This window comes from Macaca mulatta, chromosome 5, assembly GCF_049350105.2.
Source record: "Macaca mulatta isolate MMU2019108-1 chromosome 5, T2T-MMU8v2.0, whole genome shotgun sequence".
Taxonomy (NCBI): Eukaryota; Metazoa; Chordata; class Mammalia; order Primates; family Cercopithecidae; genus Macaca; species Macaca mulatta.
The window spans coordinates 42,764,624-42,787,142 of record NC_133410.1 but is presented as its reverse complement, the minus strand read 5'-3'; the positions used below and the strand labels follow the sequence as shown (position 1 = coordinate 42,787,142).

The 22,519-nt window shown below is 36.8% G+C and overlaps 1 long non-coding RNA gene across 1 annotated transcript in view; it reads left to right on the top strand.

The window, feature by feature from the left end:
- LOC144340904 (uncharacterized) overlaps positions 1-22,164 on the top strand; it is a 32,705-nt gene extending 10,541 nt beyond the window's left edge. The window contains exons 2-3 of the long non-coding RNA XR_013417449.1: positions 20,882-21,111; positions 21,925-22,164. This is a non-coding gene — a long non-coding RNA (uncharacterized LOC144340904). The remainder of the gene's footprint in view (positions 1-20,881; positions 21,112-21,924) is intronic.
- Positions 22,165-22,519: the final 355 nt, after the last annotated feature.

Here is a 22,519-nt window from a genome sequence, read left to right as displayed (position 1 = left end):
AAATTTTAAACAATGTATTTAAAGCTTTCTATGAACAGATTTTCAAAACCTCACAAGTACCCTCTTAAGTTGCTATCTCTACATATTTATATACATAATTCTATATATATTATATATACATATATATTTTACCAGCCTTCTAAAGATAACTCAACTACTATTTAGAAATGCTTATCTCAGTACATGCCAATGTTTAAAGTTAAACTAGTTTCTATACATTAAAAATTTTATATTGAGCAAATTGTTTTTAAATAATGAAAAAGAAATACAAGTGGTTTATTTCCTATGATTCATGTATTATAATGTTTCAGAATTACATAAGTGGATATTAACTAAGAAATTTATCTGCTATTTTAGAGGCACTTAAGTTTAATCCCTGAAATAGTTAAATATCAATGTAAGAAAATTTACCTTTTAGTATTTTGAAAATCGGTTTCTCAAATTGGTTTTATCCCATTGTCATAAGAGCACTGAGGATGTGGTGCAAACAATTACTGCTGTGGAATTACAAATGTGGAGTACCAAAGGTTGAAGGAGAGATGGATTTTGAAAGGCTTCTATATTTGGATCACTGATTATCAAAATTTCTGAGACATCAGAGTTATCCTGGCATTATCCAGACCTATGGAATCAGACTGTGGTAGCAAGTCCTGAAATTTATCTTTTAATATGTCTTCTAATTGGTTATGCTGATCAACCAGGTTGGAAAATACTGAATCAGATGACATTCGAGCTGAATTCTGAAGAATGCGTAAACAATCACAGAACAAATTAGTGATAACTTGCTTTTAAAAAAGAGAGATGAACACTAAGATACCGCCATTTTTAAAAGAAAAAAGTACACCAGTTAGGTGCTGTTATTTAGAAGAGTGAGTCTGCCAAGAATATAAGAATGGACAAGCATGAGAGAAGGAAGACACTTGATTAGGGAGTTTATTTAACTAGGCCAGGAGAGAACTAATGAGGATTTGAGCTATGACGAGTAGAGAATCTGGGTGACTTACAGATGTAGCTGTTCTCTCATAGTGTAGCAATGTATTTTTATTTGACAGTATCTTCAGTGCTTTTTGAACAGAGAAACATTGTGTAATCTTTAACTTGGCTCCATTAGAAAGAAAACCTCTTATTAGGTAACGCCTTTGTAACTGGCTTACGGGGTCCTCGGGTCTGTGCTTTTTCTCCTCTGAGAAAAGATCCTATTCTTGTCACACAAGTGGTAAATGTCTCAAATTAGATCTAATGTAAGGAGTAACATCTTGACTCTGTGCCTGATTTAAGATAAGGGCACAAGGCCTATGAAGGGCCAATCTACCTGCTTCCCTTTTTATCTGCGATTAATAATTGGAAGAATATGAGCAGGGGCTATATTAAGAGAGCCCAATTATATTAGGAAAGAATAAAGTCAACACGGAGAAAAGGAGAAACATAGACAATCCTGGTAATACTATATTTCTTTTCCTTACTCTTCCCAAAAACAACCTACAAATCTGCACTGAACAAAGTTTCTTAATATGAGCAAAAAATGTCCCATTTGATTATACCATAATACGTAGCTTAAGTTTTTCTCTAACACAGTAGAGAAGTCCAACACCTCCCATGACCACTGTCAAGCCAACTCTTAAAACTTCTCCCATCTCCCCAATCATCTATCTCAAGCTGCTGCTTCTTAGTGGAATCAAATCCCTATTAATTATGGAGGAGTTCTCTTTCAAGGGTGATTATCCACTTGTCTTCTTTAGTCACAGATTACAATTGCTATTAAAATTGGAGGCGTTCAGAGGGCATACAAAGGCATAAGTAATAGAAATTTGTGTAGTTTAAAAAAAAAAATTCATCTTATATTTCTAGGAAAAAAAAAACCTGAAAGGTAAATGTTTGTACATGTGCCAGTGCTACCCTTCTGTCATTATTAGGTGGAATGAGAATCTCTCAGGTACTACATTGTTTTGTTTTTGTCCTTTCCTAAAACTTGCTAGAGAATAACTTGGGCCATTTTCATTCACCAACCTTGAATGCACTTGCATAAATAAACAACCACTTTGATGTCTCTTTTCTACTTTTTCTACTTATTTATTTATTTATTTTTATTATACTTTAAGTTCTAGGGTACATATGCATAAAGTGCAGGTTTGTTACATATGTATATTTCTGCCATATTGGTGTGCTGCACTCATCAACTCGTCAGCACCCATCAACACGTCATTTACATCAAGTATAACTCCTAAATAAAGAGATGGTGGAAGATTTAGCAAGCAAATGGAAAACAAAACAAAACAAAAAAAAGCAGTGTTTGCAATCCTAGTCTCTGATAAAACAGACTTTAAACCATCAAAGATCAAAAGAGACAAAGAAGACCATTACATAATGGTAAAGGGATCAATTCAACAGGAAGAACTAACTATCCTAAATGTATATGCACCCAATACAGGAGCACCCAGATTCATAAAACAAGTCCTTAGAGACTTACAAAGAGACTTAGACTCTCATACAATAATAATCGGAGACTTCAACACCCCACTGTCAACAATAGACAGATCAACGAGACAGAAAGTTAACAAGGATATCCAGGAATTGAACTCATCTCTGCACCAAGCAGACCTAATAGAGATCTACAGAACTTTCCACCCCAAGTCAACAGAATATTCATTCTTCTCAGGATCACATGGGACTTATTCCAAAATTGACCACATAATTACAAGTAAAGCACTCCTCAGCAAATGTACAAGAACAGAAATTATAACAAACTGTCTCTCAGACCACAGTGCAATCAAACTAGAACTCAGGACTAAGAAACTCAATCAAAACCGCTCAACTACATGGAAACTGAACAACCTGCTCCTGAATGACTACTGGGTACATAACAAAAGAAAGCAGAAGTAAAGATGTTCTATGAAATCAATGAGAACAAAGATACAACATACCAGAATCTCTGGGACATATTTAAAGCAGTGTGTAGAGGGAAATTTATAGCACTAAATGCCCACAAGAGAAAGCAGGAAAGATCTAAAATTGACACTCTAACATCACAATAGAAAGAACTAGAAAAGCAAGAGCAAACACATTCAAAAGCTAGCAGAAGGCAAGAAATAACTAAGATCAGAGCAGAACTGAAGGAGATAGAGACACAGAAAACCCTTCAAAAAATCAGTGAATCCAGGAGCTGGTTTTTTGAAAAGATCAACAAAATTGATAGACCACTAGCAAGACTAATAAAGAAGAAAAGAGAGAAGAATCAAATAGACGCAATGAGATAAGCCTCAGTACAATAATATATAGATACTTACACTCCACTTTCAGCATTGGACTGATCTTCTAGAAAGAGAATCAACAAAGAAACCTCAGACTTAATCTGCACTACAGGCCAAAGGGGTCTAATGAATATTTACAGAATATTTCATGAAATAGTGGCAGAATACACATTCTTTTCCTCAGCACATGGATTATTCTCAAGAATAGACCATATGTTAGGTCACAAAACAAGTCTTAAAACATTCAAAATGTTGCAATAATATCAAACATCTTCTTTGACCACAATGGAATTTAACTAGAAATTAATAACAAGAGGAATTTTGAAACCTATACAAATACATGAAAATTAAACCATATGATCCTAAATGACAAGTGGGTCACTGAAGAAATTCAGAAGGAAATTGAAAATTTCTTATTAAAACAAATGATAATGAAAATACAACATACAAAAACCTATGGGATACAGCCAAAACAATACTAAGAGGAAAGTTTATAGCTATAAGTGCCATATCATAAAAGAGGAAAAATTTCAAATAATCTAATAATTCATCTTAAAGAACTAGAAAAGTAAGAGCAAACAAAACACAAAATTACTAGAAGAAAAGAATAAAGATAAGATCAGAAATAAATAAAATTGAAATGAAAATAACAATACAAAGGATCAATGAATAAAGAAATTGATTTTTTGAAAAGTTAAACAAAACTGAACGAAACTAAGAAAACAAGGGAGAGGGTCCAAGTAAATTGTTGGGGTGATTGGAACCGACACCAGGCAGTGGGAATGACAAAGTCTGGTAGAGTCAAAGGAATGAGAAAAGACAAGAGAGAAAGTGGGACCAGGGGGACAACAGTAGTATGGAGGCTGAGAAGGCCCCAAGCTCTGGGATCCCATATTATTTATTGGTGATCAAATAAAGCAGCAGGTGGTGAGAATGTGGAGGTTGAAAGGAAGCAGTGTATCAAGTGAATGAGCTACAGTTGTGATGGTTTAGCCTTTTCTTTGGAACATATGGCTACCTGAGATAATGGGAGTGCTAGAAGTAAGGAGCTAGCAAGTCCAGCAGACATGCAAGCCCTGCCTCAGCCTCTCTCACAACACTCAGCTTTTCTCCCAACATGGCCCCCTTTTCTCTTTTGTAGCTGTCATTGCTTGTTCTCCATGGTGGCTTTCTCTGCAGTGGCGGCTTCCACATCTGCAGACTAAAAGGAGACAGCACAAGCACATAATTATTAGAACAAAATTTGCAAGTGTAGAGCTTCCAATGGCCTTAATCCATTTAAGAGGATTGATTGTAGACAATCCATTGGCTGTCTTGTTCAAAATATCACTTCCAGGGAGCAGGGCTAAGTGAGCCTGAGAGGCTTCAAAAACCTGCTCTTTCATTTTAACAATATCAAGGGTGAGATTTTCATCTCTGCCCTCCAGATGACGTTTAAGAGTAACATAACACAACTTTGAATCCAAAAGATCCTCTTTTTGTTTATAAAGTAATTGAGCAAGGCAATTGCAGGCTGTGCCACCTTTAATTACCCATTGGTGATCCAGCTTCATTTTTCTTAGCCCTTATTTAAAATAGCATCACTCTGGTTTGAATGCTTCTTACATATTTCCCCTTTCCTTTTTACAAGAGGACCTTTAATTCTAAGGGTTGCACAAGGAGGAAGGTCTGTCTTCTGTAACTTCATGCTGAATGAGGGCAATGATATTCCTGCCTACTTATTAGGGTCTCTTGTATTCAAGGTAGAGAGGAGTTCAGTCAAAAAGTATTGGTGCATTAAGCAACTATTGTACCTCTGAATCCCAGCAAAAGGTAAAACCCTGGCACTTCAGCAGTTTTTCAACTTTGTGTGTGTGTGTGTGTGTGTGTGTGTGTGTGTGTGTGTGTGTGTTTTATGTGTCCCCATGTTATGCCAGTTGTTGTTAGTGTGACTCCAGTTGGTCCTTGTTCCATCTTTACATTCAGATTCAACTGGCTCATGGCTCATACTGGGGGAACCTGGTCCATGGTTGGGATCCATGGGTCCCTCCAGTCTCCCATTCCATGGTTGTACACAACTTGAGGGCACGCGCATGGTTTGTTCATTTCCTGCAAAAACACAAACATACCCTCACCCCCACGTTAGTAAATCTACTGAAACAGAAGCAAAGGCTTTTTTTGTTTGTTTGTTTCTTTTTTGCTGTAGCCAGGAGGCATGCCATTGCTGAAGCATTTGTAACTCAGCTTCTGCCTCTTTGGTTAATTACTGTGGGATAAAACTTACCATTGATAATGAGAATCAGGCTTTTTCTGATTAACAGAATTGAGGCTTATCCTTGTGCAACAATATAACAAAAAAAGCAATCCTTAAACCTTCAATTTGCACTGTACAGGTGGGTCCACTAGATGCTATGGCTCATGATAGATCTTCAGATGTGTGGTTGGCACCCACACAGACAACTGATTGTCACCTGGAGAGACACAAGCAAATTCGCTTCCCCATATAATTATCTTTCCTTTTTCCCAGTTCTTTGTATGTGCATCCCTCCACCATATATCTTGTCCAGTCTTTTTATTTTCCCTTTGTCCTCTCAGGTGTTGTTCAGCTGCAGTCATGGGTTGATCTTTTTGTAAATTTAAAAAATTTAATGTTAGTAAAGTGAAATGCAATCAAATGTGTGATGTCTTATATTCCTGGTCCCCTCTCTTTTGCTTTTGTATTTGAGTTTTAAAGTACTATTAGCTCTTTCCACTATTGCCTATCCTTGTGAGTTATAGGGAACACCCATAGTATGGATAGTATTCCATTGTTGAAAAAAATTTAGCCATGGCTTTACTACAGTATCCTGGGCCATTATCAGTTTTGATTTTTTCAGGGATTTTCATAACTGAAAAGCAAGACAAAATATGTCTTTTGACATGAGCTGTAGCTTCCCCTGTTTGACATGTGACCCAGATAAAATGTGAATAGGTATCTACTGAAACATGAACAAAGGACAATTTTCCAAAGCAGGAATATGTGTTACATCCATCTGCCAGATGGAATTTGGAGATAAACCTCTAGGGCTTGTCAGGCAGAACAGTGTTGCACAATTTATTCAGCTTGTTTCCATGATAGACCATACATTTTTCTAAGGCCTGTAGCATTAAGATGGGTTAAAGAATGGAATTTTTGTGCATCAGCAAAGACTACAGACACCAATGTACCCACCCTTTGATTAAGTTTAGTTAAAGGGCCAAGGAGATTAGTATGTGCTCTCATATGAGTTATATAGAAAGGGGATGACTTTGTTGCACTGCTTGCTGTAAAGAATGAAATAAACGATTAAGGTGTTCATCAGTCACATTTGAATTAAGGCACATTCAATATTTTGCATGACTTGCAATACATAGGCTGAATCAGAAACAATGTTTATGGGCTGTTTAAAAGTTTTTAACAATGTTATCACAGCCATAAGTTCAGCCCTTTAAGCAGAAGCAAAGTCAGTTTGAAAAATTTGCTGTTGAGGTCCTGCAAACGAGGCTTTTCCATTACTAGATAGCATTTCCTTTTCTACATTCCTTTTTTCTGTGTCCAAATTGCCCACAATTGAAGCAAGACCTGAGAAACAGGGTACATTTTTTCCTACTTGCAATCCAGCCATAGCCTGAGTTAAAGAGTAGCCTTAAGTAAGTTACCTCCAATGCCATCACAATCCTTAATATATTCAACTAACTCATTCACTTGCCCATTAAGGGGAAAGAGAGGAGGTAGCCATTCACTTAATTCGAGATGTGGAGCCAACAGGCTAGTTAAACAATTTTTTTTTTAGTTTTCCTTTCTCTTCTTTAACCTCCTCTGGTAGCTGTTCCTCACACTCAGAATCTGAAGTTAGTTTTTTACACTCATCCTCCTCTTCCTCATCTGAATATGCCTGATCATCTGTTTGAAATGGCTCAAGAGCTGCCTTTATTAGCGCCCACATTGACCAAATGGAAGCTGGAATTTTTGCTCCATCTTTATACGCCTTTTAAAAAATATCTTCCAATTCTCTCCCTTTCATCCAACTCCATAGTTCCCTGTTCTGGAAACCATGGGCAAAACTGCTTTACTGTACTAAAGAGTGCTAACAAATTCTGAGTACTAACTTTCACTCCCCCTCTTCATAATAAATGACTTAAGAAATTCAAATAAGCAGAATGTTTGCTTTCACTTTGTCCCATTGTTACTCTGGTTCTTCTGAGCGCTCAGCTTTCCCACTGAGCTTCTTTCAGTCGTCCTTGGGTATCCTCTGATGATGTGTCCTCCACTTTCACATGCTCTAGCATTCCTTCACTGGGGTCTTCATCACCCCATGTTAGGTGCTAGGAATGTTGGGGTGATCGGACCCAACACCAGGCTGTGGGGCAACAAAGTCCACTGGAGTCTAAGGAATTGAGAGGTGAAAACGTGCTGGTCCTTGCTCTCCACTCCTCCTCGGCCTCAGCATCCACCTGGTAGCACTTGAGGAGCCCTTCAGCCTGCTATGGCACTGTGGGAGCCTCTCTCTGGGCTGGCTGAGGCTGGAGCCCAATCCCTCTGCTTCTGGGGAGGTGTGGAGGGAGAGCCATGGGCGGGAACCAGGGCTGCCGGCACTGTGCTTGTGGTCCAGCGTGAGTTCTGAGTGGGCGTGGGCTCAGCAGGCCCCGGGCAGTGAGGGAGTTAGCACCTGGGCCAGCAGCTGCAGAGAGTGTGCCAGGTCCCCCAGCAGTGCTGGCCTGCTGGTGCTGTGCTCACATTCTTGCTGGGCCTCAGCCACCTCCCCATGGGGCAGGGCTTGGGACCCTTAGACCGCCATGCCCGAGCCTCCTCCCTGCCATCGGCTCCTGCGTGGCCTGAGCCTCCCCTACTAGCACTGCTCTCTGTGCTGCAGCACCCTGTCCCATCTACTGCCCAAGGGCTGAGGAGTGCAAGCACATGGTGCAGGACTGTCGGGCAGGTCCACCTGAGGCCCTGTTGTGGGATCTACTAGGTGAAGCCAGCTCGGTTCCTAGTCCAGTGGGGACTTGGTGAAACTTTATGTCTAGCCAAGGGATTGTAAATATACCAATCAGCACTCTGTTTCTAGCTCAGGGTTTGTAAATAAATCAATCAGTACTCTGTGTCTAGCTCAAGGTTTGTAAATACACCAATTAGTACTCTGTATCTAGGTAACCTAGTGGGAACTTGGAGAACTTTTCTGTCTAGCACTCTGTGTCTAGCATAAGGATTGTAAACACACAAATCAGCACTCTGTGTCTAGCTCAGGAACTGTAAATGCACCAATCAGCACTCTGTCAAAATGGACCAATCAGCTCTCTGTAAAATGGACCAATCAGCAGGATGTGGATGGAGTCAGATAAGGGAATAAAAGCAGGCTGCCCAAGCCAGCCAGCGGCTACCTGCTTGGGTCTCCTTCCACAGTGTGGAAGCTTTGTTCTTTTGCTCTTTGCAATAAATCTTGCTGCTGCTCACTCTTTGGGTCCATGCCACCTCTATGAGCTGTAACACTCACAGCAAAGGGCTGCAGCTTCACTCCTGAGGCCAGCAAAACCACGAACCCACTGGGAGGAATGAACAACTCCAGACAGGAGGAACAACTCCAGACACGCTGCCTTAAGGGCTGTAACACTCACCATGAAGGTCTGCAGCTTCACTCCTGAAGCCAGCGAGACCATGAACCCACCAGAAGGAAGAAACTCTGAACACATCGGAACATCAGAAGGAAAAACTCCAGAACCACCATCTTTAAGAACTGTAATGCTCACCGTTAGGGTCCATGGCTTCATTCTTGAAGTCAGTGAGACCAAGAACCCACCAATTCCGGACACAGAATGAGAAAAGACAACTGAGGAGAGAAAGTGGGACCAGGGGGCCAACGCTAGTATGGAGGCTGCGAAGGCCCTGAGCTCTGGGAGCCCAAGCTATTTATTGGTGATCCAACAAAGAAACAGATGATGAGGATGTGGGGGTTGAAAGAAGTGATGTATCAAGCGAATGAGCTACAGCTGTGACGGTTTAGCATTTTCTTTCAAATATATGGCTACTTGAGATAATGGGAGTGTTAGAAGCAAGGAGCCAGCAAGTCTAGCAGACATGCAAGTCCTGCCTCAGCTTCTCTCCTAACACTCAGCTTTTCTCCCAACATAAATAAAATCAGAAATAGTAAAAGATATTACAACTGATACCGCAGAATTTCAAAAGAACATTAGTGGCTACTATGAGCAACTCTATGCAAATAAATTGGAAAATCTAGATGAAATGGACAAATTCCTAGACACATAAAACCCACCAAGATTCAACCAAGAAGACATTCAAAATCTGAATAAACAAATAATGAGTAAGAAGACCAAAAGTGTAACACAAAGTCTCACAGTAAAGAAAATCTCAGGACCTGATGGCTTCACTACTGAATTCTATCAAACATTTTAAGGAAAATAATAACAATCCTACTAAAACTATTCTGAAAAATAGAGGAGGAAATACTTCCAAACTCATTCTGAGTCCAGTATTACCCTGAAACCAAAACCTGACATACATAAAAAATAAAAAAAATTAAAAAATAAAAAAATCCAAAACAAAAAAACTACAAGCCAGTATCTCTGATGAAGATTAATGCCAACATTCTCATCAAAATATCAGCAAACTGAATTCAACAATACATTAGAAAGATCATTTATCATGACCAAATAGGATTTATACCTAGAATACAAGAATGTTTCTACATATGCAAATCATTCAGTGTGATACATTATATCAACAGAATGAAAGACAAAAGCCATGTAATTATTTCAATACACCCTGAGAAAAAGCATTTGATAAAAATTAAACATTCCTTCATGATAAAAACTCTCAAAACAACTGAGTACAGAAGGAATATATCTCTACATAAAAGCAATTCACAACAAATCCACAGCTAGTATCATACTTAATAGGAAAAAAAACTGAAAGCTCTTCCTCTAAGATCTGGAATATGACAAGTATGCCCCATGGCACCACTGTTATTCAACATAGTACTGGAAGTCCCAGGTAGCACAAAACAAAGTCAAATCATCTTTGTTTGCAAGTGATATAATCTGATATTTGAAAAAACAAAGACTTCTCAAGAAAACTATTAGAACTGATAAACAAATTCAGTAATATTGCAGGATACAAAATCAATGTCCAAAAATTAGTAGCATACCTGTCAACATTGAAATGTGAAAAAAAAATAAAAAGGTAATCCAATTTGTATTAACTACACATTCAATTAAATACATAGAAATCAACTTAACTAAAAACTGAAAGATCTCTATAATGAAATTTGTAAAACACAGATGAATGAAATTGAAGAAGACACCAAAAAATGAAAAAAAAAATATTCCATTCATGGATTGGAAGAATCAATATTGTTAAAATATCCATACTACCCAAAATAATCTACAGATTCAGTGCAATCCTTATCAAAATACTAATGATATTCTTTACAGAATTAGAAAAAATAATCTAAAATTTATGTAGAACCGCAAAAGACCCAGAATAGCCAGTATTCTAAGCAAAAAGAACAAAACTGGAAGAATCACATTAACTGACTTCGTATTACCCTACTGAGTTATAGTAACCAAAACAGCATGGTACTGGCATAAAAAACAGACACATAGGCCAATGAAACAGTAGCAAGACTATAAACAAGTCCACACACCTACAATGAACCCATTTTTGATAAAGAAGCCAAGAACATTGGGGAAAGGACAGTCTCTTTAATAAGTGGTTCTGGAAAAACTGAAATGAAGAAGAATGAAACTAGACCTCTAACACTTATCATATACCAAAAAATGAAAATGGATTAAAGACTTAAATCTAAAACTTCAAACTATAAAACTACTATAAGAAAACATTAAGGAAACTCTCCAGGACATTGTTCTGGGCAAAATTTTCTTGAGCAATACCCCACAAGCACAGACAGTCAAACCTAAAATGGACAAATGAGATTACATTAGATTAAACAGCTGTACACAGCAAAGGACACAATCAACAAAGAGACAGAATAGGAGAAAATATTTGTGAACTATCCTTCTAAGAAGGGAGCAGAATACGTAAGGAGCTCAAATAACTCTGAAGGAAAAAATATAATAATCCTATCAAAAAACTGGCAAAGGATTTGAATGGACATTCCTCAAAGAGGACATATACAGATGGAAAATAGGCATATGAAAATGTGCTCAACATAATTGATTATCAGATAAATGTAAATCAAAACATCAGTGAGATATTTCACCACAGTTAAAATGACTTACGTGCAACAGACAGGCAACAAGAAATGCTGGCAAAAATGTGGAGAAAAGGGACCCTTTTACAATGTTGGTGGAAAAGTAAGTTAGTACAACCACTATGGAAAACAGGTTGAAACTTCCTCGAAAATCTAAAAATTGAGCTATCATATAATCCAGCAATCCCACTGCTAGGTATATACCCCCCCGAAAAGAAAATCAGTACCTCAAAGAGATATCCTCATTTCTATGCTTGTTGCAATACTGTTCACAATAGCTAAGATTTGAAAGCAACCTAAGTGCCCATCACCAGAAAAGTGGTTAAAGAAAATGTGGTACATGAACACAACAGAGTACTAATCAGCCACATAAAAAATGACATCCAGCAATTTGCAACAACAGAAATGGAACTGGAGATCATTATGTTAAGTGAAATAAGCCATGCACAGAAAGGGAAGCATAACATGTTCTTATTTATTTGTGGGTTCTAAAAATTAAAGCAATTGAATTCGTAGACACAGAGAGTAGAATAGCTCCCAGAGGCTAGTAAGTGTAGTTGGGTTCTACACAGCAGTATGTAACTCAAAGAATAAATGTGTGAGGGAAAGTCTACCCCATTCTCTATGATGTGCTTATTTCATATTGCATACATTTATCAAAAGATCTCATGTACCCCATAAATATAAACACCTACTGTGTATCCACAAGGAAATAAATAAATAAAGAGTGGGGTAAAAAAATCTTAAATGAATATGCAAAAATCAGTTGTATTTCTATACACTAAAACTAAAATATTTAAAAATAAATCAAGAAGCCAATCCCATATACACTAGCATCCAAAAAAGTGAAATACTTAGAAATAAATTTAACCGAGGAGATGAAAATGCACTCTAAACTACATGATACTGATATAAGAAATTGAAAAAGACTTAAATAGAAAGATATCTCATGTTTATGAAATGGAAGAAATAATATTGTTAAAATTTTCATATTATCCAAAACAATTTATACATTCAGTGTAATATTTATTAAAATTCCAATAGCATTTTTCACAGAAAGAGAAAAATAATCCTGAACTTTGTAATAAACCACCAAAAAATCCTGAATTATAAAAACAATCATGTGAGAAATGAATAAAGCTGGTCGTATCACACTCCCTCATTTTTAATTGTATTACAAACTAGAGTAATCAAAATATATGGTGCTGGCATAAAGATAGACAATTTGGCCTGGCACGATGGCTCACCCCTGTAATCCCAGCACTTTGGAAGGCCAAGGCGGGTGGATCACGAGGTCAGGAGATCGATACCATCCTGACTAACATAGTGAAAACCCGTCCCTACTAAAATACACAAAATTGGCCAGGCATGGTCGGGAGGGTCTGTAGTCTCAGTTACAGACCCTCTACAGAGAGGCTGAGGCATGGCAATCGCTTGAACCCAGGGAGGCAGAGGTTGCAGGGAGGTGGAGGTTGCAGTGAGCCGAGATTGCGCAACTGCGCTTCAGCCCAGTGACAGAGCCAGACTCTGTCAAAATAAAAAAAAAGACAGAACAATGGAATAAATAGAAAGCCCAGAAATAAACCATATATATATGGTTAACGAATCTTTAACAAGTGTGGCAAGAATACACAAAAGGGTAAGACAGAATCTTGCTCTGTTGCCCAGGCTGGAGTGCCTTTTCAATAAATGATCTTAGAAATCCTGGATATCCACATGCAAGAAAATGAAATTGGTCCCTAAGTTATATCATATACAAAAAGTAATTCAAGTTGGATTCATGTCTTAAATATGAGATCTGTCACTGTAAAACTATTAGAAGAAAACATAGGGGAAAATTTTTGATATGGATAGTCAAAATAATCTTTTGGACATGACACCAAAAGCACAGACAACAAAAGCAAAAATAAATAAGTGAAACTACATTAAACTAAAAAGTTTCTGTACAGTGAAGGAAACAATGAACAAAACAAACAGACAACACACAGAATGGGAGAAAATATCTGCCAACCACATATGTAATAAGTTCGTAATATCCAAAATAAAGAAATCATATTATTCAATAGAAAAAAACAAGTTAAAAATGACTGGAAAACCTGAATAGACATTTTTTTCAAAGGGGACATATTGAACAGCCACGAAGTATGTGAAAGGGTCTTAACATCATTAATCATTAGGGAAATGCAAATTAAAATACTGAGTTATCACTTCATATATATTAGAATAATTGTTTTCAAAAAAATTAAGAGATAACACATGTTGGTCAAGATGTAGAGAGAATGAAATTCGTGTACACTATTGGTGCAACTGTGTGTTTGTATAGCCATTATGGAAAATAGTATAGAATTCCTCAAAATACTAAAAATAGAACTATAGTATTATCTAGCAATCTCTTTTCGGAATATACATCCAAAAGAAAATAAAATTTGCATCTCAAAGAGATATCGTAGCTCCTATGTTCATTGCATCTTTAGTCATACTAGCCACAATATGGAAACAACCCACACATTCATTGATAGACAAATGGATAAAGAAACTGTGTTCACACACACATGCACCCAAACACACACACAATGCAGTATCATTCAGCCACAAAAAAAAAAAAAGAAGAAAATCCTGCCATGGCAATAACGTGGATGAACCCAGAAGACAATATGTTAAGTGAAATAAACCAGACACAGAAAGATGAATACTGTATAACCTCACTTATATTTGGAAAGTAAAAAAGTCAAACTCATAGAAATAGAGAGTAGAATGTGCTTGTTTAGGGGCTGTGGGTTGGGAGATATGAAGAGATTCTGGTCAAAGAGTGTAAACTTTCAGTCATAAGATGAATACGTTTGGCCATGTTTCACGCTTGTAATCCCAACAGTTTAGGAGGATGAGGTGGGTGTATCACCACAGGTCAGGAGTTTGAGACCAGCCTGACCAACATAGTGAAACCCTATCTCTACTAAAAATACAAAAATTAGCTGGGTGTGGTGACGTGCACCTGTAGTCCCAACTGCTCGGGAGGCTGAGGCAGGAGAATCGCTTGAACTCCGTAGGTGGAGCTTGCAGTGAGCCAAGATCACGCCACTGCACTCCAGCCTGGGCTGAGAGCAAGATTCTGTCTCAAAAAAAAAAAAAAAAAAAAAAAAAAAAAAAAAAAAGATGGATAAGTTTTGGGAATCTGAAATATATCATGGTGACTGTAGTTAACAATACTACTGTATTGTTTACTTGAAATTTGCTTACTTAGATTTTATGTGCTCCCACCAGATACACATACAAAGTGGTAACTATGTGTGGTGATGGACAGGTTAGTTAATTTGGGGTAATCATTTCACAATGTATACATTATATATACATTAATATTATATCATGTTGCAGACATTAAACATATATATTTTTATTTGTTAATTATAGCTCAATAAACCTGGAAATAAACACTTCCGGTTTTGGACAGTGAAACCTCTGATTTGATTAAATAGAAACTCAAATCTCTCTCTTTAAATCAGACTTTAATATTTCAATACAAATCCATCCTAATTAAAGAGGATTTTACCTATTAAATTTAAACATTGATGTTCTTATATAATAGAAGAACAATAAATGATTATTCCTAAGCATATGAAACTATTCAGTAGCTAAAAATAGAGACTCTTTTGGCAGAATAAAACAAAAAGGCTTTTTTCCCCCTGAATATTTGCCATAAGAAAGCTTAAAAAGTCAACTAACTGTAATTTATACACTCAACAATATTCAAAAAGTCTTTATGTCTTTAAAGAAGAATAAGTTTACAAATGTGGCTTTCAGATATAAAACTTGATTACCAAAATATATAATTCAATCAACACAAGAAAAAGCAGTTTAAATATTGCAAATAATTAATCAATTATCTTTTAAAATATCTTATGATACATTCCCTGAATTAAGGCAAAAAACTATTCAACAACAAAGAAGATCTCTTTTTAAAAAAAGATTTAGAGGTTGTGAAGTTTTCTGAATTTTAATAATAAATTGAAGCTCTGAAGTATGCATGTATATATGTGTATGTGTGTGTGAAGATGTATAGAGAGACAGTTTGTTAGTAGGAAAATAAAAGCAAATTGCTATCAAACATTTCTTAACAGTAAAATGTAAGAAAATAATGCAATATGTGTTCAGTTTTCTAAATACAAAGATTGCACACCTCATATTCTATGCCAAAGTAATATATTCTTTATAAGTTAGAAAAAAATCAACACAAATCGTCTGATTCTTAAGAACTTAGAAAACATTTACAATTTTTGAAACTAGGATACTCAGAATTATTCCAGAGTACCGTAAAGAGAAATTTTTATATTTTCAGAATTCCAACCAAAGAAAATAATTATTTCCTAAAATTCTTCCTTTCATGGTGGAAATCTGCTTTCCCAAGAGAGATATCCTATATCCCAGATGATTAAAAAAAAGAGATAACTAAATGTACGTACACTACAGGCTACAGAAAAGCATTCCACTGAGCAATGCCTATAAAACCCATATACTGAAGCTCTGCCTATTCTGTCTTGAGTTTTTTCTGGGCCTAGCAAACAAACACATAGTATTTTCATGTTGAACCCTACCCACGGAAAGTGAAGCTATCTTTAAAATCTCAGGTTTCTTAAGGATGACCCCAATTTCCATACAACCCAGTCCTGCTTCAGTATCCCAAAGCAAGATCTCATTCACTAATGTTTCAGTTTGAGGGCTTAGATATGTTTGTCTCAAAGCCAGTAGCCACTCTTGGTAATGTATAACTCTGATTTTTATCACATTGTCTTTTGTTCCCTAAGAAAGTGACCTGGTGTGTCTATGACAAGAATTATTGGAGACCCCAAAATATGAGGATAGGTTTTATCCTTGAAGTGAGGGGAAAGAACAAACTAAAATATTTCCATGAGTTTCAAAGAGATTGGAGAAATTGATCATTTTTGGTCTCATGCCAAAATGGAGCTGATAAGGCTGTGTAGTTCACAGACCGAGTAGTTTCCTATGCCCCAGTTTTATGTCCTATAAGAGAAATGGGGAGTAAGTATCACATAAGAACAAAAAGGCCTGGCCCTCCTAACATCCAGCTGCGTGAATCCAAAGGGCAAAAAGGTAATAGACTTAACCTAAGTCTTGTTACAGTGCAACTGCAGGAAGCACAAAAGGCAGCCCAGAGCATGCATCTTAACTTTAGTACAAAGGTTCCCTACCCATGTGGCCTATTTAAATTCAGTATGAAAGACAAGAACCACATGATTATCTCAATAGAGGCAGAAAAGGTTTTTGACAAAATTCAACAGCCCTTCATGCTAAAAACGCTCAATAAATGTGGTATTGACGGAACGTACCTCAAAATAGTAAGAGCTATTTATGACAAACCCACAGCCAATATCATACTCAATGGGCAAAAACTGGAAAAATTCCCTTTGAAAACTGGCACAAGCCAGGGATGCCCTCTCTCACCACTCCTATTCAACATAGTGTTGGAAGTTCTGGCTAGGGCAATTAGGCAAGAGAAAGAAATCAAGTGTATTCAGTTAGGAAAAGAAGAAGTCAAATTGTCCCTGTTTGCAGATGACATGATTGTATATTTAGAAAACCCCATTGTCTCAGCCCAAAATCTCCTGAAGCTGATAAGCAACTTCAGCAAAGTCTCAGGACACAAAATTAATGTGCAAAAATCACAAGCATTCTTATACACCAGTAACAGACAAACAGAGAGCCAAGTCATGAATGAACTTCCACTCACAATAGCTTCAAAGAGAATAAAATACCTAGGAATCCAGCTTACAAGGGATGTAAAGGACCTCTTCAAGGAGAACTACAAACCACAGATCAGTGAAATCAAAGAGGACACAAACAAATGGAAGAACATACCATGCTCATGGATAGGAAGAATCAATATCATGAAAATGGCCATACTGCCCAAGGTAGTTTATAGATTCAATGCCATCACCATTAAGTTACCAATGAGTTTCTTCACAGAATTGGAAAAAACTGCTTTAAAGTTCATATGGAACCAAAAAAGACCCTGCATTTCCAAGACAACCCTAAGCCAAAAGAACAAAGATGGAGGCATCACGCTACCTGACTTCAAACTATACTACAAGGCTACAGTAACCAAAACAGCATGGTACTGGTACCAAAACACAGATATAGACCAATGGAACAGAACAGAGTCCTCAGAAATAATACCACACATCTACAGCCATCTGATCTTTGACAAACCTGAGAGAAACAAGAAATGGGGAAAGGATTCCCTATTTAATAAATGGTGCTGGGAAAATTGGCTAGCCATAAGTAGAAAGCTGAAACTGGATCCGTTCCTTACTCCTTATACGAAAATTAATTCAAGATGGATTAGAGACTTAAATGTTAGACCTAATACCATAAAAACCCTAGAAGAAAACCTAGGTAGTACCATTCAGGACATAGGCATGTGCAAAGACTTCATGTCTAAAACACCAAAAGCAACGGCAGCTAAAGCCAAAATTGACAAATGGGATCTCATTAAACTAAAGAGCTTCTGCACAGCAAAAGAAACTACCATCAGAGTGAACAGGCAACCTACAGAATGGGAGAAAATTTTTGCAATCTACTCATCAGACAAAGGGCTAATATCCAGAACCTACAAAGAACTCAAACAAATTTACAAGAAAAAAACAAACAACCCCATCAAAAAGTGAGCAAAGGATATGAACAGATATTTCTCAAAAGAAGACATTCATACAGCCAACAGACACATGAAAAAATGCTCATCACTTACCATCAGAGAAATGCAAATCAAAACCACAATGAGATACCATCTCACACCAGTTAGAATGGCAATCATTAAAAAGTCAGGAAACAACAGGTGCTGGAGAGGATGTGGAGAAATAGGAACACTTTCACACTATTGGTGGGACTGTAAACTAGTTCAACCATTATGGAAAACAGTATGGCGATTCCTCAAGGATCTAGAACTAGAAGTAACATATGACCCAGCCATCCCATTACTTGGGATATACCCAAAGGATTATAAATCATGCTGCTATAAAGACACATGCACACGTATGTTTATTGCAGCACTATTCACAATAGCAAAGACTTGGAATCAACCCAAATGTCCATCAGTGGCAGACTGCATTAAGAAAATGTGGCACATATACACCATGGAATACTATGCAGCCATAAAAAAGGATGAGTTTGTGTCCTTTGTAGGGACATGGATGCAGCTGGAAACCATCATTCTTAGCAAACTATCACAAGAACAGAAAACCAAACACCGCATGTTCTCACTCATAGGTGGGAACTGAACAATGAGATCACTTGGACTCGGGAAGGGGGACATCACACACCGGGGCCTATCATGGGGAGGTTGGAGGGGGGAGGGATTGCATTGGGAGTTATACCTGATGTAAATGACGAGATGATGGGTGCTGACGAGTTGATGGGTGCAGCACACCAACATGGCACAAGTATACCTATGTAACAAACTGGCACGTTATGCACATGTACCCTAGAACTTAAAGTATAATAAAAAAAAAAAATCAGTATGACTGAATATCAGGTCTCCAATGGATCCCAGTTTGCCTCAGATCAAATTTTATAAAATAATTTTGAACACTAAGACACACTCTCTATTCTAAATAACTTTTAATTGAAAAGGAAATAAGAATTTTATTTACAAACTATTTGAAGAATAAGGGTAAGTAAAGAGAATACTAAATTTTTAGAACTTTGATGATATGACATACTTAAGGGAAAATGATTTTATTGAACTACTTTATTATTAAACAAGAAGTAATGAAAGTAAACATACTATGTTTATAAAGTACTTTAGCATTGCAGAAACTAACATCTAAAAAAAATCATAATTGTTATCATCATTATAAAACAGTAATGATTTAAAATAATAATGAGTCACCAGAAAGGAAATCTGAAAGAAGAAATTCATAAACATAAATACAGTAACAAGAAGAAAATTATTGTAAATATTAAAATATCAAAGAAATTTTTTATTTCAAAGTCACAAGAAAATTGATAAAGCTCAGAAAAAAACAACCAAGAAAAAAGGTAAGAAAGCCAAAGTAAAAATGAGAGTAAAACATTCAGTGAAACCACAGATATGAAAATAAGTAAACATTATAAGAGGTTGTAAGGCACAACTCTTTACACTATATCAAAGATCAATAAAATGTACATGTTTCACTTGAAATACACAATTATTCATTTTAAATGAAGAGGCAGAATGCAGACAAAACTCATAGAGTTAGGACTCCTCTCGATGAATAGATGAAATACGGACACAATTTGAAAGATTTCAATATGGTTTTTACTCTGCAGTGCCTTGGTCCATCCTCCAATCCTTTTCTCAGGAGTGTTTCTTTTTTGTTTTTGATGTATCCAATCTCCACTTGATTTCTATTTTGGAAGAGTTTCTCAAAATGTCTAGTCCACCAATAATGCGTTATCATGCTTTCCTATTAGGTATTACCAAAAAAAATTAACACAATTTCTACTTCCATAACATTAATGGCAGGAATTTAGTTAGAACTGTATTCAGCCTCTCATCTTATATCCATATTCCAAGAATTCTTGAAAGTGACATTTCAAAGCCATAAAGTATAGGAGGGGATTATTTAGATGACACTAGGTTTAACAATTCTATTTTATTTTACCTTACACCTAGAAATTACCACTAATAGTATAAATTTAAGTATCAAACATGAGATGATTAACACTTCATAGCATCAGTAAATAAAACAAGGCAATGGTCATAACAAGTTCACTTCATCTATAGTTCTTACCTGAGCTCAAGTAAGCAATTAGACTCACAAGGTCACAGTAGGCCTGGCTGGCACCCGTTTACTCAGAAGGAATTGAACTGGAAATACGGTAAGGCAGCAGGGCTTTATCACATTTTTTTTTTTTTTCACCATGAGTTTTACAGAACTCCATAGAGCAAACAAGGTTCTATTCTTGCTGAAAATCCAGGTAACAGTTCAGGTACAAGGAATGAAATATACACCAGTGAGTGCAAGGTTCAGAAACCAGGTCCTGCTTTACCTTCATGGGATACTCAGTAGCTGAGCTTGCTTTCTTCTAGGTCCAGCCCTGTATTATTATAATTTGACCCTCAAAAGTTGAGGAGAAATCAAAAATTAAAATGATAAATCGATTATAATAAGTATATAAAATAAAATATAAAATTAAATTAAAAGTTATAAAAATATAAATGGTTTTATGTTAAAATTGTTAGAAAATTCTTTAAATTTTAGAGATGTATTACTTATTTTGTATAGATATTTTTAAAGTGAAAATTTCTGCTGATTAGGATTTTGTTGGGTTAAGGTTTAATGAAACACTGCGTGTGTGTCTGTGTGTGTGTGTATTGCTAGTGCTTTATAACATCACTACTATTTATTTATATAGCATTGTGGACACTGTGAGCTGCCCAGCTATCCCTTCAAGGAAAAATGCATTGTTCTAGCTTCCAGGAATGTTATTGGCAGGTGACATTTAAATCTCAACCCTTTCAGGGTTTGCCTCAACTTCAGAGAATGAGCCTACCTGACCAAGTACAAGATCCTTTCCAGGACAGCCCATGAGGGATGACTGACAGAGCAAAGGCAGAAAGGACTAGCCATTCAGGAGCATGAGAAGTAAGTTTAGGATGCCATACCAACTTGTCACCTTGTGTGAAGCCCCGTGGACCCCTTTCATATCCCATGCACCTAACTCTTTTGCAAGATAAGCGGTGCTACAGGATACCAGCTACCAGGTGGATACAAGCTCCTGATATGGTCAGGGAAAGAGAATAAAAGCCCCTTGTTTATGATGAGGCTCCCCTCATTTCCAGCCTATGAGCACCAAAAGCCCAAGAGGCTCTTAGCTAAAATTTCCTGCCTTGGGGAAGCTAGAGACATCTCCAAGGTCCCACTTGAGCAGCTAGGTTCAGGGTTTAGATTGTAATGACCTTTTCCTCATTTTCATAGTAAAAAAAAAAATAGGCTCCTAGGTGGAGATTTTAAATGCTAATGTCTTATACAATGCGTGTTAGAGCATGTCGATGCTGAATGTATGTGCCAATCTCAGGTCCACATTTGCATACTTGACCTCACTTTTATGTATTTTATAAATATATATGTACGGCTCCTACAAAAGGAATTGCCCCTAAGGCACTAAGGACTTTCTCTCCCTTTAAGCATCCTACTCAGCCTCTCAGAGTCTACTTTTGCTTTACAGTAAACTCATTGGCCTACTTTTACTTTGGACTTGCTCTCAAATTCTTTTTGTGTAGTGAAGTCAAAAACCTGAACTGACTCACCAACAACAATATTGGCCCAATCTGAGATAACACAGCAGGACATTTTAGCTCGAGTTCCATGTGGGATTGGCTAAGACCATTGCTGGATCTGGATTACAGCAGGACACTTCCCTCTGCCTAATCTTTTCCCCTCCTTTGCTTTCCACAGGCATTGATCTCAAGGGCTCGCATAGAAAATATGTGCATATTAAACTCAGTATCGTAATCTGCTTCTAGGCAAATGTTACCTACAACATCCAGTGGAAGAGAGTAGGAATTCAGGGAGATTGAAGTTGCCACCATTGCAGAAGAAAATCATTGTTGAGCTAGGTCTCAAATTTATTATTATTACCGTTTTCCACATATTGGTGTCTGAAAATAAACCTGAAATAAATGCTTAAGAAAAAAACAACCTGAGTGCTATCTTTTATCTATACATTCAGAGCCACATATAGATTATTTAGAAAATTAATTTCTAGGAATAGAGTAGCCTAAAATACTTATGCATTTTAGATGAATACAAATGAGAAGCAGTATATTTATATCAGCTTTTCTTAGAAAAAAACCATGATTGTATTTACAGACGCATTTTAGTTGTGATTAATTTGAAACTACCTTCTAAAACTTCCAGTTGTTCTTAATACCTCTGTGTTTTCAGTTCCAGATGCAAGATAAAAAGTTATAAGATTCTGTATCTTTTCCATCACCATTTCCTCCCACAACACACACACACACACACACACACTCACACATATACTTTGAGG